This window comes from Lepidochelys kempii, chromosome 8 (assembly GCF_965140265.1).
Source record: "Lepidochelys kempii isolate rLepKem1 chromosome 8, rLepKem1.hap2, whole genome shotgun sequence".
Lineage (NCBI taxonomy): Eukaryota > Metazoa > Chordata > Testudines > Cheloniidae > Lepidochelys > Lepidochelys kempii.
In genome coordinates, this window is record NC_133263.1 from 31,827,619 (window position 1) to 31,854,391 (window position 26,773).

General features: G+C 42.1%; 1 protein-coding gene and 1 long non-coding RNA gene across 4 annotated transcripts in view; one reads left to right on the plus strand and one right to left on the minus strand.

Moving 5' to 3' along the window:
- Window positions 1–26,773, plus strand: part of KCNIP1 (potassium voltage-gated channel interacting protein 1) — a 547,511-nt gene that overhangs the window by 26,732 nt on the left and 494,006 nt on the right. The window lies entirely within an intron of this gene.
- The window catches only part of LOC140916517 (uncharacterized), a 41,873-nt gene continuing 35,489 nt past the window's right edge, over window positions 20,390–26,773 (minus strand). Inside the window, exon 4 of the long non-coding RNA XR_012160537.1 lies at window positions 20,390–20,844. This is a non-coding gene — a long non-coding RNA (uncharacterized lncRNA). The remainder of the gene's footprint in view (window positions 20,845–26,773) is intronic.

Sequence of the window (26,773 nt, forward strand, 5' to 3'; positions counted from 1 at the left end):
AGAGACGTTGGAACAGCGGTGACTCCTAATCCAGATTCCCCTATATGTCCATGTGCTGTCCTTCTGCCAAGCCTTGGGCAGGTATTTTGGCACCACTCCTTTTAATTGCCTTTTCATTTAACTTTCCCACCTTCCCACATCTTCATTTCTCTTGCTTTCCGCCTGTACGGTGTGTGTTTCCTCTCTGTCTCTGCCCTTATGCCTTGCTTTTCCCTTTTCTCTTTCCCCTTTCAGTCTCTTCACTTTTTGTGCAGTAGACTTTTTTGGCCTCTTCCAGCTTCTCAGTCTCCTTGGTGCCAATGGGAGGGTAGAGATTTTCCAGGAGGTATTTGGTTGAATTCTAGAAAGGTAACAGCAAACCTCAGAATCCCTCTTCTCAGCTCCTGTCATCCTCCTACCTGTGGCCTTCCTGCTTAACAACTCACAGCAGCCCATCCAAAGTGTTCCTGCAAAACTTCTCTTCCTAGCTGTGTTTTTCTCTGTGGAAGTTTCTTCGTGGGCTAATATTCATTAGCTTGTATTCATGATGCACTTGAACCTGGGAAGTGTTGTATAAAGGCCAAGTATTATACAGTTGCCTTCCATATCAAGTGCAGGCTTCTCATCCCCAAACTAGGTTCTGTACAGCTCTGCTCCTACCTTTGTCTCAGCCCTTGTTTCTTCCTCCTTCCCCTCCTCCCCATTTCCTATTCCCTGGGCTCTGCCCACTACTCACAGCTAAACCTCCCTGTTTTGTATCTTTCTCCTGTTCTAATTTTCATTCCACCTTCTGTGCTGCCTCTGATGCTTGGAACAGTCTCCCTTTTCTTGTGTGACAGGTACCCCCACTCCATTCAGATTTTCATTCTTCCACACAGTAGGAAGAATGCAATAAATGCATTAAATGCAATAAAGCTGGTAATAAATTCAAATCTCTCATGAAAACTAATTTCTTCCATAAAGCCTCCCTATGGCCACCATCCAAAGAAGAGGTTTGTACTTAAAATTAAAACACAAAAAACAAATCTGCACCATAGGAAGCGGTTTTATACAGTTGATTGTGTGTGTCCCCACTAAGCGCATTAAGTCGGCGGAGTGCGTCCACAGTACCGTGGCTAGCGTTGACTTTGGAGCGTTGCACTATGGGTACTATCCCACAGTTCCCGCAGTCTCTGCTGCCCATTGGAATTCTGGGTTAAGCTCCCAATGCCTGATGGCGCAAAAACATTGTCGCGGGTGGTTTTGGGTATATGTCGTCAGTCCCCCCCTCCCTCCGTGAAAGCAATGGCAGACAATCGTTTCGCACCATTTTTCCATGCGGCTCCCATACTGTTTTCAGCAGACGGTGCACTAGGACTGCTAACCATCGTCATCGTTGCTGTAACTCTGCTCTGCTGCTATTATCTCAATATCTCAATTTCTCCATGTTATCTGTCATGGTCTCCCGGATACGTGTGTTCTTCCTTGGGAAATGTGTGTGGTGCTTACCATCGTCATCCACCACTTCCGCTGCAACTCTGCTCTCCTGCAGATGCCATACCATGGCAAGCATGGAGCCTGCTCAGATCACTGCGGCAGTTATGAGCATTGTAAACACCTCATGCATTATCCTGCAGTATGTGCAGAACCAGAACCTGCAAAAGCAGGCGAGGAGGCGACGGCAGCGCAGTGACGAGAGTGATGACGACATGGACACAGACTTCTCTCAAAGTATGGGCCCCAGCAATTTGGCCATCCTGATGGCAATGGGGCAGGCTCATGCTGTGGAACGCCGATTCTGGGCCCGGGAAACAAGCACAGACTGGTGGGACGGCATAGTGTTGCAGGTCTGGGACGATTCCTAGTGGCTGCAAAACTTTTGCATGCGTAAGGGCACTTCCATGGAACTTTGTGACTTGCTTTCCCCTGCCCTGAAGCACAAGAATACCAAGATGAGAGCAGCCCGCACAGTTCACGAGCGAGTGGCGATAGCCCTCTGGAAGCTCGCAACGCCAGACAGCTACCGCTCAGTCGGGAATCAATTTGGAGTGGGCAAATCTACTGTGGGGGCTGCTGTGATCCAAGTAGCCAACGCAATCACTGAGCTGCTGCTATCAAGGGTAGTGACTCTGGGAAATGTGCAGGTCATAGGGCTCCTGGGGACTTAAGTGGTATATAAATATAAGCTTTGCTCTGTGACCCTCTGCTTAGGGTGAATTACACCTCCATTGTACTGTGTCTGAACTGTTTTGCCTTTTTAATTTTTTCTAAACATATCAGGGCAAGAACCACGTGTTCCTGTTTTGTACAGCACTAAAGTGTAAACACACTATCAGGTCACAATAAATACAATTTGATAACTTTGCTCCTTGATGCTTCCCATCCTGATGGATTTCCCCTTAAATGTACAACTCTTTGATACCCAGTGGGGCATTCTGAACACTACATTAGGCTTTGGGTTTTTTTTTTATTAAATGGACTTGTGATGTTCAAAGATGAGGTTTAGATTAAGAATCATGTGTTGCCTGTGTCCAATTCAAATGACATGCAGACACTGATGAGTGACAGCACACGAGAGCTTCAAGGACGCCTCAGTACACTGCACAACTTTCTGCTCTCACCCTGAAACACCAGCTGCTTCTTCAGGTGAAGATCTGCTATGAGAAAATGAAACTCCATGAACACTGCTATGTACAGGGATAGCTTTTCTGGAGAACTAGAGTTCCGTGTTTTCTATAAAAGCAGCCCTTTATGTTTGATTGTACTGGTGTGGCTTAAATATTAGTGAGGGGCAAACTTCAACCAGTTTTGGGAGCAGCTTTGGAGAAGCTCTATTGAGTTTGCAAAACTGGGCTGTATATCTTTTAAGAACAGCTAGGAATTCTGCATTTCTGGAACTATGACATGTAGAAGGGCTCTCATTTCTCCAGGGACACTTTACACTTGCTATGCAAGCCTCCTAACCCATCAAGTTGCAGTGGGGGAGGTTTAGATTGGATATTAGGAAAAACTTTTTCACTAAGAGGGTGGTGAAACACTGGAATGCGTTACCTAGGGAGGTGGTAGAATCTCCTTCCTTAGAGGTTTTTAAGGTCAGGCTTGACAAAGCCCTGGGTGGGATGATTTAACTGGGAATTGGTCCTGCTTTGAGCAGGGGGTTGGACTAGATGACCTTCTGGGGTCCCTTCCAACCCTGATATTCTATGATTCTATGATTGCTAGTAAATGGGCAATTGTTATTTGTATTGCAGTAGCACCTAGAATCTGCAGTCATGTCCCAGGATCCCATCATGCTAAGCATAGGTGATGTGTGTGTGGTGGGGAAGGGGGTACATGGGGTCATATATCCTGCCTGCCCAATTTCTGCCAGGGTTGGAGTTGTGCTGAGCACAGCTGAAGGGACATGCCTAGAAAAGGCACCAGCAGCGAGAGCTCCCGCTGAGCCCCACTAGGTGGTACCCAGAGCAGGGAAGCGAGACCAGCCTGGTGAGTCACAACCCTTCCTCACCGGCTGGCAGTTACCCAGAGCCTGGGTTTCTGATATGTACCGTATGTGTTGTGTGTTGTACCGTATGAGTATGTGTTGTGCCCCCCCGCACTATCAGCGCCAGTTACCATGGCACTAGGTGCTGTACAAACATTAAAATGATTGTCCCTGCCCCAAAGAGCTGGTAATCTACTTGATACTGGGCTTGGAGCAAAATACCCAGCTGACTCATCCAAAAGGGTCCAGAATGGATCAAATTCTGTACTTCAGAATTTGCTTCACATAAGTAACTACCAGTAAACTCATGCCCAGCAGGAAATCATGGGTAGAAGCTATGGAGAAGTTACTGCCTGGGTCATCTGCATTAGAAACCATTGAGTGATTCTGTCCAGGGCCTTGGGGTGAATGGGCTACATGTGTGGATACACATGTCAGTGTCACCTGTGTGCACAACCATATATGTATGCTTCTATGCAGAGGGGCTGCTGGGCTGTTAAAGCCATTGCAGAGGCACAGGCTCTCCACACAGTTACCTAGTGATCTACAGAAGGCTAAGGTTATCTATTAGATTTAGGGTTCAGCTCTACAGCCTTCTCCTTGGGGTGGCCAACCTGCCTCTCAAACTGACATTGTGGGCATTGCTCAGAACTGGCAATGGGTGTCAGATATTGCAGGGAATTTCTTCGTTCTGACCCCTGTTCTGTGGGTTGCACAGTTGGAGAATTGGCCTGGGGTGTAGAGAGCAGCCTTGCGATATATTTAATTCTTCTCTATGCCAAGAATTTAAATCAACTGGAAACTGGGACACTGATAAAGTTTAGAGCCATCGGAACCAAGAAAGGGCCACAGCTGCATCCCTTTAGCTGCAGGCATTTTCAAAGGCCATTTTTTATTAGTACTGTTCCGGTCATACGATGACACCAATATCTCCTACTGCCCATTTGAGGGCCCCCAGGAACAAAATAAGTGTGAATAGCATTTTTTTCAATGCTGCTTTCATAAAAGAATTGCAATTATTCTTTTTGCAAAAGAGTTAAAGGTTGGAACAAGTCCACACAACTTTAACTGCTGGGCACACAATGGAAAGTTACAATCATAATATAAATGGAAATTGGAATTTGTAGGTGGTATGGCTGAGAAAAAAATAAGCTACCTAAAATATTTTGAATATGTTCAGCAATCAGTCTATTGGCCGTGAATTCCCTTGCAATCATATTTTCAAGGCACTTTTTCAAAGTCAAAGCCTTTTGCCTTAGTAAATACGTGATCTGACATTTCTTTGGTGTAGCAACTTTGATGGCTCAAGCTTGTAGCATTTTCCCTTAAGTGAGTTTTTTCTGCAAGATTTTAGAATTCATGGGTTACAAAAGTAACAGACCCAAAATGGCTTTACATACCCAGGCAACAGAAAACCCTTAGCCTTGGTTACAACCCAGCCCTGTAACAACTGCTAGGCCTGAGCCAAACTCCATTGGAATGACTCTCCTTGATTTCTCTGGGCTTTGGAGCTAGCCCTGGGTGTGAAGTTCTTCCAGCTGAAAGCTTTTCCCCACTTCTGGCTACTAAGCAACTATCTACATAGGATTTTCTTTATTTCTTCGTGAGCCTGACTGGGCCACAAGTCCCCAGACCTGCCTCATTTCTCTGTCCTCTACACCTGCATGGGATTTAAGCATGGATTTAACAGTGTGCTTGCTGTAAAACCATCAGGGACTCACTATCCCATCACATGGACTTTTTGTCCCAGAGGACACTCAAAAGCGTGAGAACTGTGCACCAAAATTTCTACTTTTTATACTCTTCTCTTACGCAGTCTGCTGGATTTGGCCTTCCACAAACAAATTGCTTCATCCACTACTGAAGTACAGCCACCTTTGGAGGTGGAACATCACAGCTCTTCAGCCATATACTGTCAAAAGCTAGTATGTCAAGTTGAAATAGAGGAAATGTTGGTAGGAAGAATGTAGTTCTGCTTATTGGAGCCTGGCCACAACACTAGAATTAATCTCTCTAGTCTGTTAAGAATTGTCATGATGAAGGATTCTATGATAAAATGGCCAGTACTTCAGATTAATATAATCTCTCAAACACCACTATCCTTCCTAGCACTATGCTGGAGTATCAGCTGCGTACAAACTTCAGAGGATGATTAGCCAATGACAAATACTGCCCTGATTCAGATCTAATGGGCATGTGAAGAAGAGACTCAGGTAGGGCCAGGTTCTGTGGGATTCTCCCTACATCAGGGAATCTGTAGGTGCATAGAAGCTTAATCAACATTGATATAATAAAGAGAGACAAGGAAGGAAGAGCCCAGGGAGGAAGGATACTCAGAGATAAGAAAGAAAAGGAGTACTTGTGGCACCTTAGAGAGTAACCAATTTATTTGAGCATAAGCTTTCGTGAGCTACAGCTCACTTCGTCAGATGCAGAGATAAGAAAGTAGAGTCACAAACAGAGAGATGCTTTGCAACTCTTTTATATCAGATGACACAGGCACCTGTTGTGAAATGGATGCTTCAGCTAGTGAAAAGGATTCTGAAGTGTGAGTTGGAAAAAAATGGGGGAGAGGTGCCAAATGATTCTTCACTTATGGTACTGGTGGTCATTTGAGCTGGCCCTGTTTACTCTGCTGTGTGTTTCTAGCTCTGTGTTCGGATCTCGTGTCTTTTCATCCTTGTATTTGTGCCAGTGGCCAGAGATAGCCCAGAAACTATGAGACTGATGCTAACACACTGGCAGAAAAGGCAGGCTTAATGCACTCAGCCAACCTGCTGCACTGTCTCTTACTCAAATTTCCTAAGAAACGGATATGATAGATTAAAATGATTTTTTTGGCTTATTGCTGCATGCTTTTTAGCTAGTATCTGGGAAAGTGTGAAATCCTTTTTTTAAAAAAAATATAGTAAGTATACTGCACTTCTGCTATTTTGTAACAGCCTTTAATCGAGCTGACTGAAAGAGCCTGGGTTTCTGATATGTACCGTAGCCAAGAACTACTCAGTTAGGAAAAACAGAGGAGCCAGAATCCAATCAATAGCTCTTTGCTCATTGCTGGGCTCGTGGACATTGGATGGTGGAGAGAGCTGCACTAACTGTCTAGTGAGCTGTGCTCAAGAGGAATCCAGTTGTCACTTTCTTTTAGCTTCCCCCCCCACACCTTATACTAGCTCTGTAGTCTCTATTGTATGAAGTATTTAATTTCTACAGCATGTTAAGGTTGTTTCCAGACACTAATCAATTACATGCCAGTCCCAGTGTGTTGCTTCCACTCTAAGAGGGTGGCATAGAACAAGGGATTATTTCCATCTCTAAGATGTGAACTATACACATTTGTTTAACGCCAAATTGCTTTATGCCTTTATGACATGTTTAAACTATGAGTTGAGAATTTCTTTCAACATTTATGTTACAGAAGCCATTATAACATTAACATTCAAATTCCATTGAGAGGACATGACAGCTGTGCAGTCCTATGTGTCAATCGTGGGTTTGTTACATTAAATGGTTTAGTGTGGTTTTCTTTAAGTAAGAGCGGCACAGAGAAATTGAGAGAGACAGAGAATTTTAACCCTGTGTGAGAGGGGTAAAGACATTCTTTCCTTCAGAATCTGAAAGAAAAACAAAAACTCTACATCTACAATTGACTTCTGAAAAAACATTGCGGAGGTACTGATGTGTCATCTCAAAGCCTTCAGACACTGCAATATAAAAACCTAGATTTTTCCCCCTATATATGCAAGTGGTTGAATATATGTAAAAGAAGGCCAAAGTTTTGCAATATTTAAAGAAAATGACTGCAAAATGTTGCAAGGACGCATTTACCACTTGGCAGAACAAAGCTTCATTGGCACAAAGTGTCTAACCTGCATTGTGTACCCTCATGTTGGTTCTCTCATCTGCTGATGATACCTTTCTTGGCTTTTATGAAGCATGGCAATCTTGCTCTCTGCAAATTCTTTCCACAGGAAGCTGTGGATGGGGGAGTATTCCCCCAAGAATGAGATGGTAGAGAGTGAATGATTGGTATGAATTTTAAGTGGATTCCCTGTGAAGGTTTGTTTTTAATCATTAACTCTTACTGTACAAGGATGGTTTTCCATACCTGGTGTAGTGCCAGATTTCAATCAGCCTATTTGTATCATAGAAATGTAGGACTGGAAGCGATCTTAATAGGTCACCTAGTCCAGTCCCGTGCATGGAGGCTGGACTAAGTATTATCTAAACCATCCCTGACAAGTGTTTCTCTAACCTCCTCTTAAAAACCTCCAATAACCGAGATTCTACAAACTCCCTAGGTAATTTGTTCCAGTGCTTAACTACCCTTACCGTTAGGCTCGACATTAGGAAAAAACTTCCTAAATCTCCCTTGTTGCAATTTAAGCCCATTATTTCTTGTCCTGTCCTCTGTGCTTAAGGAGAACAATTTATCACCCTCCTCTTTATAACAACCTATTATGTATTTGAAGATTGTATTCATGACCCCCCTCGCACCCAGTCTTCTCTTCTCCAAATTAAACAAACCCATTTTTTTCGGTCATTCCTCACAGGTGATGTTTTCCAGACCTTTAATCATTTTTGTTAATCTCCTCAGGACTTTCTCCAATTTGTCCAAATTTCCCAAAGTGTGCTGCCCAAAAGTAGACACAGTACTCCAGCTGAGGCCCTATCAGTGCTGCGTAGAGTGTCTTGCTTACAGCATTTCTCCTAATACATCCCAGAATTAAGTTTGCTTTTTTTCTTTTTTCTTTTTGCAACAGTATTACATTGTTGACTCATATTTAGTTTGTGATCCACTATAACCCTCAGATCCCTTTCTGCAGTACACCTTCTTTGGCAGTCATTTCCCATTTTGTATTCATTCAATTGATTATTCCTATTTGTATTTTGCATTTGCCCTTACTGACTTTCATTCTATTTATTTCAGACCATTTCTCCAGTTTATCAAGATCAGTTTGATTCTAATTCTGTTTTACAAAGCACTTGCTACCATAGGTGCAGGAACTATGGGTCTGGGGGTGCTGCAGGACCCCCGGGCTCCTGGCTGCCAGCCCTGTGCCCAGGGTCTCAGCTGCCAGCCCCACGCCCGGGTCCCAGCTGCCGGTCCAGCTCCTGGGGCTCTGCTCCTGGCCTCAACTTGAGGGTGGGGAGGAGGGGTGGACGGGGTAAGGTGGCTGGCTTTCAGCACCCCCACCATTAAAAATGTTCCAGTGGCACTGCTTGCTGCCCCTCCCAGCTTGGTATCATCCACAAACTTTATAAGTGTAGTCTCTCTATGCCATTATCCAATCATTTATGAGATATTGAATAGAATCAGACCTAGGACAGATCCCCTTGGGACTCCACTCTGTATACTCTTCCAATTTGATTGTGAACCATTGATAACTACTTTCTGAGTAGAGTTTTCCAACCATTTGTGCACCCACCATACAGTATGTTCATCTAGGCCATATTTCCCTAGTGTGTTTTTCAGAAGTTCCTGTGAGACAGTATCAAAAGCATTACTAAAGTCAAGATATATCCCATCTACTGCTTCTCCCCCACACACATCCACAAGGCTTGTTAGCCTGTCAAAGAAGGGTATTAGGTTGTTTTCACATGGTTTGCGCTTGACAAATCCATGTTGACTGTTACTTATCACCTTATTATATTCTCAGTGCTTACAAATTGATTGATTATTTGCTCCATTATCTTTTCAGGTACCAAAATTAAGCTGACTGGTCTATAATTCCCTGGGTTGCCCTTATTCCCCTTTTTGTAGATAGATACTATATTTTATAGATGGGTACTATATCATCTAAAATTATGTACTGTATTTTAAAACTTTGTCTAATATTATCAGTATTCCACATGCAGAGCACGGGGAGATTGGCATACTGTTCTGGTGCAATACTACAGTTCTGGATGTCATGAATGTACGTTATGCCCAGACCAGGGTTCTGTACTTAATCAGATATGCCTAAGCAACTCAGCTGTGTACTATTAGATGATGAGAATGGTACAGTATGCTTGGTGCTTTACAGACTTGCTGCTTGAGAGAGGGTCTCTCCCCTAAGGAGAGACTAATCCTGGAGTTGAGGGTGCTCAGCAGTTCAAAGCTAGACCTTAGGTTAGATAAATTTTGCAGTGAATATTCATAGACCATGTTTGCTGTTTAATTACTAGATCTAGTTAGAAAGAGAAAAACTAAAGTTTTTCAAATTCCTTGTTCCCCACCACCTTTATAAATTTGAAAAATTTCCACCAGCTCTCTAGAAGAAAACTGTAAATAGAGAAAATGTGAGAGTGACCCTTTCTTCTTTTTAATTTTCACATTTCATATTTTGAAATTTTTATTAATGTTTTTGAAAATTTGCAATCTGCTCCATTTCTGGTAGAGCCCGCAATATTCTTGGTGACAATATGCAGACAGTAGCGGGAGGAGGAAAGACATACAATATGTGAGCAGACTGACAAAGTGATGGTTAGGTGTGTCTTGGTAATAAGGTGGAAGCACTTTTTCTTTCAGTTCTTATGGTCAGGCAGACTCCTGTGCCCATGCATAGCTACCTGACTAAATCATAGAATCTTAGAAGATTAGGGTTGGAAAAGACCCCAGAAGGTCATTTAGTCCAACCCCCGGCTCAAAGCGGGACCAATCCCCAACTAAATCATCCCAGCCAGGGCTTTGTCAAGCCGGGCCTTAAAAACCTCTAAGGATGGAGATTTCACTGCTTCCCTAGGTAACCTATTCCAGTGCTTCACCATCCCCTTAGTGAAATAGTTTTTTCCTGATATCCAACCAAGACGTCCACCAACAAGTGCAGCAGCTCATTCATATGTATGTAGTTGTGGGATCCTGAGTCTAAGTTAGTCCCCCCTCTCCCAAACTCTTTTCCATAGAGGATATATAAATGTATCCCCATCAGTGGCAGAACATGTCAGCTACTTAGTCCAGAGGTATCACCCAAGAAAGTGTAATAGACCAAGGTACAGGAATACTGATTTTGGGAAAGGGCTGAATTTTCAAGCAAATTAGAATAAATACATAGGGGCATTTTTATTTGTTTTGTTTACACTTGCAATATTTATTGTCACTTCTCTTTACTGTTTATGGACGAAACAGGGAGAAGATAGCTTTGGAGTAGAGATGGGTGGTTGGTGGCAAGGCCACTGAAGATGAACTTGAAGGGTCTTTTACTCTTAAATTCAGAGTTAAGATTTATTAAACATCTACGTTTATATTATTTTAGCAATTACGGGATCTGGAAATGCAGTAAATGAAGATTAGTGATTAATTTATGGGGCCACCTTTTCATAGAGAGTAACAACAATTGTATGTAAAGTAGGTGATTGTGAATGTTTCGGCATTTGCACCTGCGCACAGCAGAGCATTTTTTACATATTGTGCTTGCGTGTGCAGTTAGCCCATTTGTTTATATAATGCAGTTTGCTTTCCCACTCAGACCTCTCTGGTTCTATTTATTCCTTATACCAGATGGACAATGGGAGGTAAAACTTGCCCCTTCTCAGAGCTGAAGACTCTGCCTGCAGCAAAAGCTGGTACAGTGACCAGCAAACCTGGAGCCTGTTCAGGGGGTATTCTCACTGTGTGCCACGGTACACATTTCTGCAGAGGTGCATTGAGGAGACTGGGGAGATGGTGGCCATAGTCTCAGGGAGGAGTAGCATCACTCCCAGTGGATCCACAGAGTCCCAGCAGTCATTGCCTTGGAGGTGCAGATCTGCAGCAGCAGCTATGGAGTGGCTTTGCTGGTGTGAAAGGCAAGATAGATTGCCTATACTCTTCACATCCCCCCGCACCACCACCACCATACACACATACCCCTATGCATAGTCCAGTTAATCAGGTTGGACCCTGGAGACAGCACATGTCCCTGAGTGATCACCATGAGTCAGCAATCGCTTATGCACAGATGCTTGTCTTCTAAAGCATCTCTGATTCTAGCCAGTCTCTTCACAGGTTCTCAAATCCAGTAGTCCCTAATATCCCTCACAGAATGACATGATTCAAGAAAATATTATACAATCAGGAAAATAAACGAGAATGAGAATAATAAATAAATCATTTTGGAAACTCTGAAGCTAATTCTGGTGTATTTGTCCATGCTTAATATTTTACTGATTGTAGCAGTGTGTGCTTATTTTATGCAATAGAGTGAAAATTAGTCTTCATAAAACCAATTGTTATAGCAGTAAATGCAGTTATTTATTCTGAAAATCCTACCATGTCTAAACATTGTTTCCTGAGCATCATATTAACATATTAGTCAGTTAAATCAATAGAGCAAAAGCTTATTATATGTTAAAAATATGGGCAACCTGTTTGGTTCAGTTCCTGTGTCTCACAGTTTCCTCTGAATCTTTGATAATTACATCCAAGATTTAATCTCAGGCCAGTATTCATGAATTTCTTTGTCATATTGGGCTCACATTATAGTGCAGAAAAAGACAATGTTGACAATGAAATACACAAGAGTGCTTGCTATTTGAAAGCACAAAGTCTCTAGTCTCAATTTTTAACTGTGCATGAGTTGGGGTGGGGAAGGAAGGGTATTTAGTTGTATACTGTGTGTACAGAATTATAATCATTCTTCTTCCTATTTCAGTAATCTATAATGTTTTCTGCACATAAAGTCACAGGACTTGTCAAACAATCCATCTGTGGTCTCACCATTTTCCGTTAAATCAAAATGGTCCCATCCTTTGCAGTTAGTTGCAAGGCTATAGCGTCACATTGGTCAACTGAAGATTAAAACTTTGTTCTAGCAGTTGCATTCCAATTAGTCATTAAATAGTCACCATATTATTAACAGCAAACAGTGCAAGGATGTGTGTACAGTTTCTTTCCAGCTATAGGAGGAAGCCAAGCAGGAGTTAAACTGGAACATGTTCGAGACAGAAGCTCTTTAACACTGATTTATTTATTCCAGCAAAAATCATTGTAAATGGAGTAACATGATGGATTCTTCACCATTATCATTTGAAATATAGTTATGTAGGAATATGTTATTTGTAAGGTAAAAATCCAGGGCATATGTAATGTACATATTTACAGTCCAAGGATAGCATAACCATTACTGCAGATACATCTTGTCTGTACTAGGGCTCACAAATGCCATAGTAAAATATGTTAGACATAGAATCATAGAAATGTTGGGCTGGAAGAGACCTCCAAAGGTCATCGAGTCCAGCCTCATGAACTGAGGCAGGACCAAGTAAACCTAGACCAGCACTAACAGGTGTTTGTTTAACCTATTCTTTAAAGCGTCCAATGAGGGGGATTCCACAACCTCCCTTGGAAGCCTATTCCACTAGTTAACTATACTTAGTGTTAGAAAGTTTTTCCTAATAGCTAACCTAAATCTCCCTTGCTGCAGATTGAGCTGTTTACTTCTTGTCCTACTTTCAGTGGACATGGAGAATTGACCTCTTTATAACATCCCTTAACGTATTTGAAGACTGTTTTTGCTGTGTTGTTTTAGCCATGTTGGTCCAAGATCTGAGACAGACAAGGTAGGTGAGGAAATATATATTTATTATACCAACTTTTGCTGGTGAAAAGTACAAGCTTTCAAGCTACACAGGACTCGTCTTCAGGTCTGGGGAAGGAAGCAGACTGTTTGAGCTAAATACAAGTTGGGACAGGTTGTTAAGCAGAAGGGATAAGGTATGTTGGAGGCAGTCACTTGAAATGAAGTGGGCAATTGGGCATTAGATTGTTATGTATCAAAGGTGCAAGGTGAGCAAGGGTAGCAGGTTGTGTGGTGTGTTACAAATTGTTGTAATGAGCCATAAAACCAGTGTCCCTGTTAAGTGCATATGTTTTGGTGTCTAGCAGAGTTAGGGATTTAAGTTCGCAGATTTGCCTTTTGAAGGTGTTTGTCTGGTTTCCCCCACATAGTTGTTATTGGGGCATTTGATGCAGTGGATGAGGTACATCACATGTTATAATAAGCATGTGTAGGACTCATGAATCTTGAAAGGTGCGTTGTAGGGGGTATATATCATCATAACAGTGGAAATATGTCTTCAGGTTTTGCATCTGTTATTCTGGTAGGGTCTGGTCCTCCTTTGAGTTGCTGTGTCCTAGTCTGTGGGGAACTTCTTCTGGTGATGAGCTTGGAGAGGTCTTGGGGTTGTTTCAGACCAGAACAGGGTCTCTAGGAAAGATTTGTTTCAGGATATGGTCACTATCAAATATGGGTTGTAATAATTTAATGGTACCCCATAGAGGTTCCAGTGTTAGGTGGTAGTTAACAATTAGTAATGTGCAGTCAGTGCCCCCCCCCCCCACGCTCCTATTAAAGCAGGTTCTGCTAGGGCATTTGGTTGGCCCTTTCCATGGTATGATCTACTTCTATGCTGGAGTGTCCTTGTTTAGTGAAGGCAGTTTAGGTGTGTTTAGTTGCGTATCCTGGGCTTTCTCCCTCACCATGACAACATGCATTACATGCAGAGTGACACCCACAAATTCCTAGTCCCAGAAATATGCATCTTGTACTGCTCAGTTCTCTTCAGAATGGCTGCTTAAGCCGGTGATAACTCTTTAACACCTGGCTGGGGTACTTGTGTGTCTTTGTCTCTGAAAAATTGGTTTGGGCCTGGTTTTCTTAAACTTGGAGCATGTTACAGCAATGATATATAGTAGAATCTTATAACTTCACATACAACATTGATACACATATTTTACCAGGACAGTAATGTTCAGCAGATGATGCCATTTCAAATGATACCTCACCAAGTATACCTTGTACAAAATGTATCATAGTCTTGTAAAAGTGGTGACCATAGTAGTATAGACTGTGGTGGTAGAGTTTCTCTTGGAGTTGTTTGGGGTATCTTGTTGGATGGTATCTTTAAATTCCTGTATGAATTGTAGAGTGGGCTCATCTTTGAGCTCTGGATACTAGGTGGTGTTAGAGGGTTGTCTGTTGGCTTCATTGATATAGTCATCCAGAGTAAGGACTATGATAGCAGCCCCTTTCACTGCTGGTTTGATCATTATATGGTGATTGGATTTCCTGGACTGCAATTCCTATCTGTAATTTCCTCTTTGTGGTAGAGAGAGTGTGTTTGTTAAAGATTTCACAATATTTTTAAAAAGAAAAGGAGTACTTGTGGCACCTTAGAGACTAACCAATTTATTTGAGCATGAGCTTTCGTGAGCTACAGCTCACTTCATCCGAAGTGTAGCTGTAGCTTACGAAAGCTCATGCTCAGATAAATTGGTTAGTCTCTAAGGTGCCACAAGTACTCCTTTTCTTTTTGCGAATACAGACTAACAAGGCTGTTACTCTGAAACCTGTCACAATATTTTTGTTTTTCTGAAGCAATCAATATAATGACCCAGTGTGTGACTTCGTCCACTGTGGTGTGTCCAGTCAGTTGATTCTATTTTCTTATGACTATCAGTGGGGATGTGTTGGTTGTGAGTGGTATTGTCTTTGTTATGAAAAGATTCCTTGAGGTGGAGTCAGCGGAACAACTCTTCTAGTTCTCCATATGTTAATACAGTATCCGGTTCTGTGGTGGGGCAGACATTCAGTCCCTTGGAGAGTACGGATACTTCAGTTCTGGTTAGGAGTAGTCTTGACAGGTTGATGATGATGGGATGTTGTGTAGTGTCCATGTGGTGGGTCATGGTGTCTTGGTTTCTCCTAGAAACTGTTATCAGATGTAGCCACCTGGACCATTGGTAGTCTGGCTGTTACCTGGGGTTCTTTCAACCCAAAGCTCTTGGCAACTTTTACTCTGTGCAAGGTGGTGTCAGAAAATAAATCAGGGGAGACATGGCCTTCTGACCAATAGATGGCTGGCACAAACAGGACAACACAAGAGTGCTTTCACTTAAAGCTAAACTTTACTTAGTCTCAAGCACTTACACACGTCCTCAAAAGGTTAGTAAAACACCCCAACCCTTGATAATTACCAAAGCTGAGTGTGGCTCTCGAGTGACACAGCGGCAGGCTTCCAGTGGCCAAATCTTCCGTCTGCCGGTGGGGACTGCAAGATATATCCAGAGCAAGAGTCCAAAAAGACTCCAACTATCTCAAACTTTCCACCCTTATTTATATATTAGTAATAGAATGACATGTCCCTTAAAGAAAACTTGTTAAGTAAACTGTTTCAATAGTCAAGCAAGAGGTTCCTTCTGATTATCAATTAACCAGGTGTGGGTTTTTCCAGAGTTTGCAGCCTTGAGGCCCCAATAGACATACCTGGGGCACATCCTGCTCTTCTAAAACGCATGTATCAGCCACTTCAACACAATTCTTATCAGGAAGGATGCGGGGTCAAGTTGCCCTCACTGTGGCACCCAAAGACCCCCTTTCCCTCCTGCCTTGGTTAAACTTAGTCTGCTGACTTGGCCAATTTACAGCCTGCTGATTTGGCTGCTTTTAGCAATAAGCCATAGTGGTTTCAGGCACTTTACTGGTTTATCAAAGTCTCCCCATACATGACCTAGTAGTCAAAAAGAGACTTCAGCCTACCGATTAGAGCAGGGTCCACTGTGGACAGAGTCCAAGAATGAGCCCCGGCTCAGTACTGGAGGGACAGAAGCTGAATGCTAGAGCCAGAGGGTAAACCTAGTTGTAAGCCAGAGGCAGAGCCAGGTATCGAAGCTAGAAGTCGCAAGCTGTAGGGGAACAAGGACAGAAATAGGGCTGGGACAAGGGCAAGTGCAGCTTCCCACATGGTACATGCTGCTGATCTTCTGTGAAGGCCAGGCTTATAAGCAGGGTTGCTAAACCAGCAGCCAATCAGGGGTTGTGCCTACTCTGTCAATTCTAAGGCAGTGCAGCTAGGCTCATTGGTTGTTTCGCAGTATAGTTAATTATTGAAGAGGCCGGCAGCTGGTTCTAGCTGGTCTGGTTCCTGACATCAGGTTCCTCTTTGGTTGTCTTTTCTCAAGACTAAACATGCCTTTCTTTTTAACCTTTCCTCATAGGTCAGGTTTTCTAAAACTTTCCTTATTTCTGTTGCTCTCCTCTGGACTCTCTCCAATTTGTCCACATCTTTCATAAAGTGTGGCACCCAGAACTATACAGAGTACTCCAACTGTGGTCTGAGCCGTGCCAAGTAGAACAGGACAATTACCTCATGTGTCTTACATATAACATTCCTGTTATACACCACAGAATATTACCCCTTTTCTCAACTGCATCACATTGCAGACTCATATTCAATTTGTGATCCACTATTGCCCCTAGATCCTTTTCAGCAGTATTACCACCTAGCCAGTTATTCTCCATTTTGTAGTTGAACATTTGATTTATTTTTCCTTCCTAAGCAAAGTACTTTGCACTTGTCTATTGAATTTCATATTGTTGATTTCAGACCAATTCTCTAATTTGTCATGGTTGTTTTGAATTCTATTCTAGCCCTTCAAAGTGATTGCAACCCCTCCCTGGTTGGTGTCACCCACAAATTTTATAAGCGTGCCCTTCACTTCTGTTATCCAAATCATTAATGAAAATATTGAAGAGAACCAGACACAAGACAGAGCCCTGAGGGAACCCCACTAGATACAACCTCCCAGTTTGACAGCAAACCATTGATAACTACTTTTTGAATACTGACAGGTTTCAGAGTAGCAGCCGTGTTAGTCTGCTCTAGTCTCTAAGGTGCCACAAGTACTCCTTTTCTTTGAATACTGTCTTTCAACCACTTGGGTACCCACTTTCTAGTAATTTAGTACAGTAAACACATTTTCCTAGTTTGGTTATAAGAATATCAGGTGGGACTGTATCAAAGTCAAGATATATCATGTCTACTATCCACTAGGCCAGTACCCTCCCAAAAAACTACAAATAGGCTATTTATCAAACAGGCTTAAGAATCCTGGTAGGCTTTTCTATGGTGCTCATGACTGTAGCATCTTAGTGCTTCACAAACATTAATATGTTTCTTTTCACAACACCCTTGTGAGGAAAAGGAGTAATATTTTCTCATTGTTCAGATGGAGAACCGAGGAACAGAGAGGTTAGTGCCAAAAATATACAGTAGTTTTGGCTGCAGTTTTTTTAACATGGACAAAACAGCATATTCTTTCCCTGACCTCATTCTGAGATAGATCTGTACAGTTTTTGCGGATTTTAATTAGGAAAATGCCACCCCAAAAGGTTGAAATTTGGCCAGATAACAGGTTATAAGCAACTGAGAACAGGGTCTTATAGTGGAAAATGTCAGGCAACCTTAACTGTGGGCATGAGTACCAGAGCCACCAATAAAAGAGTGCTACCTACTGAATTATCTTGTCAGTAGTTCTTCCTGCAGCACATAAGTATTTGCTCACAAAGACCCAATGTGCTTAGGGACGTGAACAGTGGAAGGAGCACAAAATGCAGTGATATAGGTGTACTTTCTAAAGGGAAAACTATTGTATGGCTGATGCTTTTGTTAAACGCAGTCACATCACTACAGGAAATACAGTGACTCATCTGAAAGCTAAAGCCTAATTCAACTCTATGATTCTTTAATAATGAAATTCACAATCTTTAATAAAAAGTGCATTTGAGGTATTGCCTTTATAATTCTGTGGTGTGAACACACTGTCAGTGGCGTATGAGTTATTTTAAACAGTATGCTATTTTATATTAAAACATTAATACATTAACCCCTTCCAGGCCAGGTTCTGCCAGGGTGCTTTGCCTCCTCCATAAGTCATGGAGGACACCCTGTGAAGAGATTTATGGTCCGATCTGCCACATAAAATTGTCTGGTCGCATTTTTTGCTGTCAGTTGTTTGGGATTCTAACACACCTATGCTTTGCTTCAAGGGTGAAAATGTCTTAAAGTAAGCTTGATCATATGCTAAATCACAAACTGAAAGGTCAGAGTTTGCAAGGCAAGAATAAATCCTTAGTATAACGTGAGATGTGGCCTTCCACTCAAATAACCATTTCCTCTTTACGCATCATTTTTTTAAAAAAGGCTCCTACTCTTCCCCCCTGTTTGTAGGTCACCTCTCGTGTTACGAGTGAGAAAAGTGTACAATAATACTTAGCTGTGCAACCCTGGTTGACGTCTCTAAACAAAGTAATGTATTCGGTTTAATTCCATTAAAATCAGTGCAGTTGCTTCAGTTTCATACCGGTGTATCAGAGACAACAGTTTGCACCACTGTTTTGACTTGTACTCATGATGCTTCTGTGAATTTTCATCTGTCCACAAAGTTACCATTGTAACTGGACAAGTGTTTTGCTGTTATGAAGAGTTGCTGCTGCAACGTGATGCACATCAGATAGTGATTTGTACTGGAACTGCCGTAATCAGGCAACCATTTTAATTAATTCACAATGTCTAGGAAATTTCACCTATTTGAATAGAATGCATGCTACATCACTCGCAGATGCATAAATGAGCCTCTTAGTGACTTACTGTGAAGCAGACAAAATGGACTCTTCTGGGCAGAATAGAGGTTCTGATCTCTTAGTGGGATTTATAATGGTCTATCTTCATTCATTATTAAATTTGCTACATTATTAAGTGTTATGCATGCTACCTTAAAAGAACAGTATATAGGTTGCAAAGTCAAGCTTTCAAAAGCTAGAACAATGCAGAATTAAAGTGGACTGGGTAATATTAATTTGTCCCCCTTGTACACATGCATTATGAAAAAGTCTTTATTTACATTTTCATATATTAGTTTTCTTCTCATCAGATCTCTTCCCCTTTATCCCACACCCTCATGCTCCCACCCACTGGTTACTACTCCCAGTCTTCTTGTCCAGCAACACAGTTTCTCCCTCCCACTCCAATCCCAGTCTCACCAGACTCTTTCTTCCAATCTTCTCCTCCTTCCTTCTCTCCATGTTCCTTAAGGGTGCAGGGGAAGGGCCACTGAGAGCACAGGAGAGAGAGGCTTCCTGCTCTCAGTTCCATTGTCCAGCTCCAATTTAGCCTGGAGTATCTGGGAGTAGACATTGCAGGGAAAGTCCAGCTTTGCCCCTGTAGCCCTGGTGCATGTATAGTCCTGTCACACATAGAAGCTGTGAGGAAATGAAGCATGAAGAGTTGCTCTGTGGGGATGACACATGCACAGTCTGCTCAGCACTAAGAGTTGTGAGGTATGGAGCATGCTCAATAAAGATGGAATCTCCAGGGATTTTAGCTGCTAAAATCGAAGAAGTTTGAACATGTGCAAACTGTCATTTTTTCAAGGGTTTATAACTTGGCCAAAAGTGGGTGGATTTTCATGCGGCTAACACAAGGCACTTCCCTGCAACAAAGGCCAACCCCTGCCAAATTTTATATCCCTGCTCCAGAGTATGTGGGCACTAAAGCTTTCCAAAAAAGGTCATCAGAATTTTTAACAAAGGCAAAACAATATATTTTTCCCTAGTCTCATTTTTGGAAATGGCTGACATTTTCAGCCTGAGCCAGACACCAAGCATGACAAATCTGAGCGTGAACAGTTAAAGTTTGGCAAAGCTATAAGCAACTGAAAAGAGGGTCTTAAAATGGATAATGTCAGGTAACCTTAATAGGTTACCAGCTCTGCCTATATTACAGACAGAAGTTAAGAACGCCTACTTGAGACTATTAGCATCCTGCAAGATGTGTCTGTCATTCTGCCTGGAGTGGCTCATGGCTGTGAGTGCCTATTTCATGGCAGACTGTCAAAAACATGGCAGACACCGGAAACTGGTGGTAGGTTTTATAATTAGGTTTCACTAACCTAGTAACAAATGTGATCTCCTGGATCACTATAACAGTCTTGCCTTGGAGTCATAGACAGACCACTTAGGCTCTCTGGTTTATCTTGCCATCCAGGCAAGCTGGACTGTGTAATAAATAGTCACTTATACCAAAAAACCCACAAAATATTCAGGTTTCTCCCAGTCCCAAAAGACCAGTCTCCATTCACTTAAAAGACCAGTCACCAGTCCTGTAATGAACTTAGTAAAGGTTTATTTACTAGGAAATAGAAATGACAGAGTTGTTCACAGGTTAAAGCAAGCAAGCATATACACACAAATGAGTTTCCATCTGTGATTCCTAAATATGACAGAGATGTTGTAATCTGTCAATAAAATATCTGTCAGAGTGGACCCAGGGGTACGCCTGGGAATCTCTGCCTTAGTTTAGTGTCTATGGACCTGTGAGAGTTCAAACAGCAAGGAGATAAAAAATTTTCTTGTGACCCTGTTCTATCTTTTACATTTAGGGTTTGTCTACACTATCCAGCTTTTAGCGACACGGCTGTGTTGCTAAAAGTTGGGCAGTGTAAACGCTGTTTGTCTGCACTTTTGCCAACAAACACTTCCACCCTCTATAAGCGGGGTTCGCATTGTCTACAGGACAGCGCTCCTGCTGACAACGAGCCGTTTACACTGCCACTTGCTGCGGCAAAACTTTTGTCTTTCGGGAGAGGGTGGAGCTTTTTTAAGCACCTGTGAACGACACAGAATACAGATGTTACAAGTTAGAATAATGCATTCAACAACTTACAAGCATTTTATAGAGTCTAAACACTAAATACACTTTTATAAGACTAAAATCTCTTTTGAACAAAACTCACATAAGGTGAGCTGGATTGGTTTCCAGCTATGAATATGTCCATTCCTAGCTAACACCTGTAGCTTTGGCCAGAATTTGAACTTGGTTTACCAGTGTCAAAGTGTCTTTAACTTCTGCTGAGATCCGTGGGAGCTAAGGATCATCAGCAGTTGGCAGGTTTAGTAAGGGGAGGGGTAAGGGCCAGCTCTGTGCAAATGGGCAAGTTTCTAAGAAGGAGCTTTTCTGCCTGCCATCCATTGGGCCAGGTACAATCCTAGGGAAAATTCTGATTGAACACTCAAATTCTGTAGAACACTAATAGAACTGTAGAATACTAATAACACTGTGTAGAAATGGCTCCCATAACCTCTGAAACTGAACAGAGAATAAGATCTTTTCTACAGAAGCTATCAGGGAATTGGGTTGCAGCCAGTCAGTGTTCCAGCATAGCTAAGGGGGTAAATAGAAAGGGCTTTACACCACCTTTATGTTCCCACGACTCTGAGGTACTGGGCTGCCTCGGTGCAAATTAGAGCACCATAAAGACTATTGCAATTTATTTCAGGTATCAGTAGACGAAGAGTCTTTTCAGCATCTGACTATCACCAGGGCATAATGGAGAATCAGTCACACCCTCTTGTTGGGCTGCCAATAGAGGGTGGGACCTATGCCACATGAGGATCACAGCTGTAGAATAATCCTGGAGGCTGTTAGAATGTCTTTTATCATGTTGCTACTCTTATACCTCATAGGAATGTCCTTGAGAGCTCCAGAAATGCTCCCTACTGCAGCACGGGGTAGGACCCCCTTTGGGTAACCATTATTTGAACCAACAGGAGAGCAAAGCACATGCTGAAGCCCCTTAAGGTGTCCATGTACCCGTTGCACACTTTGTGGCATATGGGAGGTGTTGCCTCTCCAAACCAGTCCAATACAAGACTGGCTTAATGTCACAGTTCAGCTGTTAATACATGTATTTTACAAGTAAAGCTGTATATGAAGGTAATTACAAAACATTTCCAAGTTCAAGTTCATCCTTCTTAATTATCTTCACATATAGCCCTACCTGTCAGGATGCAGTGTGTCTATACTAGTTCAAGATTGATCTATTGATATTCAGGTCTGGTACAATAATTCAGATTCCCTTGAACTTTCTATAGACCAAAGAATATATGGAGACCCTTTTGAATTCTCTTTGCTCTATGAACCACAGTCTGGTTTGCCAGAACCGTAAGGAGTTAATACAGAAGCAATACAATGATTGCTATAATCATCCCTCTATCGCACTCTGGGGAAATTTTACAATCTCACTACAGCGCAGAAAACTTTCTAAATGAAGTAGACGGCCGTCATTAATAGGAAGTCAGCTCTAACAAGTAAAGTAATCCTCAAAATAATCAGAAATGAACTCAGTCCTCTCCAGTCTTACATAAAAGCCATTCTGATAGTCTTGTGTGCCAAATCACTGTTATATTCAAAACATCCTGTCTCGGACTCCTGCGTATTACTTTGGGTATTCTCAACTTCCACCACCAGTAAACAGAGATGTTACATAAATGTACTAGGAGCTTGCTCCAAAGCCACTTTAAGTCAATGGGAGTATTTCCATCAACTTACACCCCCCACCCCTCCTAAGCAGTTCTGTTCCTCATTATTGTAGTTTCCAGAGTCTGAAGCATTTCACCTAGAGCTGTAACAGTTATAATGAGAACAGACCTAGGATCTTAATAATATAAATAAATAAAAATACAAATAAACACATTTTGATGTGACAATCCTGATCCTGTTTAATTCAAAGTCAATTTTTCATTGACTTGAATAGGAGCAGGATTGAACTTCTGTTTTATTAGGCTATAAAACAGTATGTAACAGGACCACCCATGTTTTCGCCTACTGCTGGTCTGTCATTAGTCCTGCTTCACTAAGCTTTGTGTTGCCTGGTAATTAAATGGGGTTATATAGAAACTTAATTTATTTAAATGTGTGCTCTTATTGCATTATTGCTTAGTTCTGGTTTTTTTCAGTGCCTTGGAAAATGGCCTGAGGTTTTGAGATGTGGTTTCTTACACATGGCCCATACCTTTTCCCTGTAATATTTTCGGTGTTGCAGTTCTCCTAAAACCAATGCCATGTTAGCATTCACATTTTTAAATTGCTGCACTTACAGGGCCATGTTCATGCCTAGTGCAAGTGCACTGAATTCACTAGAATTCCATTTGGGATTAATCTGGCCCATGGTGTCTAGAAACAGATGCAATAATCTCTGGTAGGTGCCTCTACTGGGTTATGAGATTTCATTCAGGGTTAAATTATGTGCATTTTGCTTTTTTCATTCTTAAATATTTAAATAGTCTTAAATATTTACAAAAGATTAAAAAAGGAAAACATCTGGCCTTGGCACATTTATATAACTGTAATAACATCTGTATGTACAGTATAAAACATCTCTCATGGTTATATATTATATACACACATGCCCCATTCTCTACTGCGTCCCATTCCTTGCACATGTAGGTGACAATGGTGGCCACAGGGAGCTGGCTGCAGCTCCCCAATTCCCTACTGCTTGGCTCTAATGGAAGCAGAGGAAGCAGGAAGCCCCTCAATTCTATTACTGGCATAAATGAGCTTATGTCAGCAGGGATCAGCTCAGTGAAGCGTTGTTCCAGCATGTTTCCTTCTCCCCTTGCTTTGGGGATGGAGGAGTGGCTGATATAGGAGGTGGCTACATCACTTCCTCCACCTTTATCCCTGTGGAGAATCTCCCTATTTGGAGAGAATTCTCCAGGGGAAATATCTATCCAGTTCAAGTTCCCACTTTTTACTGTGTATCCCGCCCACAGTGTTTTGTCAACATTTCACACTGGGTGTTGATACTTCATGGAGTTATTCCTAGATCTATCCCTGACTTGCTGTAGTATATTGTGCAGATCAGTCTCAGTTTACCCAGTTGTAAAGTGGGTATAATTCTTTTGTAATATCTTACTGAAATTAATAAAATGTGTTTAAACAAACTTGAGGTGTTTGGATAATAAACATAGCATGTGTTTTTGTTTTGTTTTTTAATATACAGAAATACTACACACACATACAAGCTCAGTGCTTTCATTAGAAAACAGCAGCCTCATGGTTTCCAAGAATTGGGGGGGGGGGATCATGCCCTTCTATTTTTTAGTTCATATTTTTCATTGCATTCAATATTGCTCCTGTTTCATCTTAAAGAATATCAGTCTGATGTTGAAATGAGTTTTACACTGGCCATAGCTTTAGGAGTAATTATAATTACATTTGAATACCCAGGGCTACCAAATAACTTGATTAGCATGGACACTGCATGCTTCAAGTTGATAATTTCTTCATGGGGTTATAAATAGGCATGTGAGAGCTTGAGAAACATGCTCTGCAGACATGTGATCTTTAATTTGTTTGGATTTGTTTAATCTTGAACATTTGCCAAGCTTACAAACCTGGCAAAAGAGATTGATTAGTATCTACAAAGAATTCCAGAGTGAGGAATAAATAATTTGGCAGGATGCAATAATAGTCTTTAATAAATTAAATCAGTTAGACTGTCTTTCATGTCCTGATGGGCATTGTAACTGAAAGGGATGCAGGACAGCATGCCAAGGGTAAGGAAAATGTCACCTGGGAAATGCAGTGAGACAGCGTAGGGGCAGCAGGGGGCAGCTTGCTAACAGAGAAATAGGGGATTGTTTGTCATCTGCTGCTGCTTGATCTCACTGGTGGGAGTTGCTGAAGTGTTTCACCATCCCCACCCACCTCTGTGCTTAACTGACGCTGAACATCCCAGATGCACCCATTCTTCTGCTCAATGTTTCAATTACACTTTGGGAATATCCACCTGCTGAGTTTTAATATGCTCAGTATAAACAAGTAGGACACACCTGCTTTGCTGCTAACAGTCAAAGTACAGCCCCAGGAAAATATGCTGCTAAACTTCAGATACATCCACCTGGAATGCAATATCTGTGCTGCTGAGAGTACCAGATATGGTCAGATAGAATGCCTCCACTGCACTTCCTAACTCCTGGATACTCCTGGACACACTGAAAGTTTCTCCTTCCTGGTATCGTAAGGTAGAATGTTCACAAGTACAGCAGTACACCCTCATGGAATGCCGCTGCTTTTCAGTTTGAATTCTGGGTACCTCTGGTTGATGCATATGCTTTACTGCTAGATGTTCATAGTTATGGAAGATTATTGCATTGTACAGCTGCATTCTCTCAGCCTAGCATCACCTTTCCATTCTTTCATACGTTGTCAGATGCCTCTCTTTCTCCACAACCAGGGAAGAAGGGATTATGGCTTTGAGTTACATAGCCACTGCTGGCAATGTGCAAGGAAGCTGAGTGGTTTGACTTCTTTTGAGATCTTTGAGTTTTGGACAAAGGGAGAGAGGAGGCTTCTGCTAATGAATGCTTCTACATTATATGGTGCCTTTTCTACTAAGCCTGTGCAAAACACACTTGCAATTTCATTATAAGATGAGCAGAATTGTGGTCACCTTCCTTGTTCCATTCTTCTTGACTCTTAACTCTTGAATAGAAGACCTTTTACATCACCACAATCCTCTTCTCAGTAAAAACTAGCTGTAGTTCAATTTTACCCTTGGAAATCTGACTATTTATGTTTACTTAAGATCATGACTGTCATTTTCTGTAGCATTTCCTGGAATGTACAAAACTCTTATTGCAATCAGAATGCTAGGTATGTACCACTCACTCCTAATAGAGGGAGCCTTAGCGCAGAGCAATAAACTAAATAAAAACTACTCTCCATGATTTCCATTGTCCTCCCTGTCCCCAAAGTGTATTTCCAGAAAATGGCTCAAGAAGAGAACAGGGCTAGGGTGTCTCAAAATAATCTTTTCCTGCTATGAAGCTCAGCTCTTTAATCATATGGAGCATGACTCACAGCTCTTGTCCATTCATTACTTGTCCTCCCCCTCTTTTAGTGTATTTCAGTTAAATATAGCTGAATGCGTCCGATATTCTGAAACTATCATATTAACAAGTAGACTTATGGGCATCCCTTCAATGTACTTAAGTTCATGACCAGTGTAACACAGCGACCTGCCCCTTTAAGGTCTGCCAGCCCCATTCAGTTAGTCCTACTCCATTCTACCTGAATCGGGTGTGATATGCAAAAGGAGGACAGCCCACCAGTTGAGGGCTCCCTGAGTTGGGGGTATGGAGGGGACAGAGGAGATCCGCTCCAAACTTCTGACTCCAGGTGGGTGGCCCTAGGAGTTGCTGCTTGATAGAGAATAGAAAGCAGTTGCAGAGAGTTGCAGGCTGCAAGAGAGTGGCAGTGAATGTGGGGTTCATGCAGGAGATATCAAAGGAGGCAAAGACACTGGCAGGTGGGGCTGGGAAGGGCCTACCAATGCAGGGAAGACTCCAGGCAGGAAGGCCTGGGAGTGGGATGAAGAAGAGCCCAAGCAGGATGGAAGAACTTTTGTTTGTGTGGACGTTTGTTGAACTTTAGTTATTCCTGAAAGGGAACTGAACTCTGAGAATGACCCTGATATGATATAGCTTCCATTGTCATAATCTCAGAGTGCCTCACAATCTTTCATATATTTATCCTTACAACACCCCTGCGAGATAAGCAAGAACCATTATTCTCATTTTACAGACAGGGAAATGAGGCACAGAGGGACTGCAATCTTGTCTACACTGCAACGCACTGGGGATTATGGAGGAGTGAATTGCAGACTGCACCAAAGCGTTGTGATGTAACTGCACCCATGTGGCTGCTGCTGACACAAACTAAAAGATACCTAGTTTACGTTAACGTAGT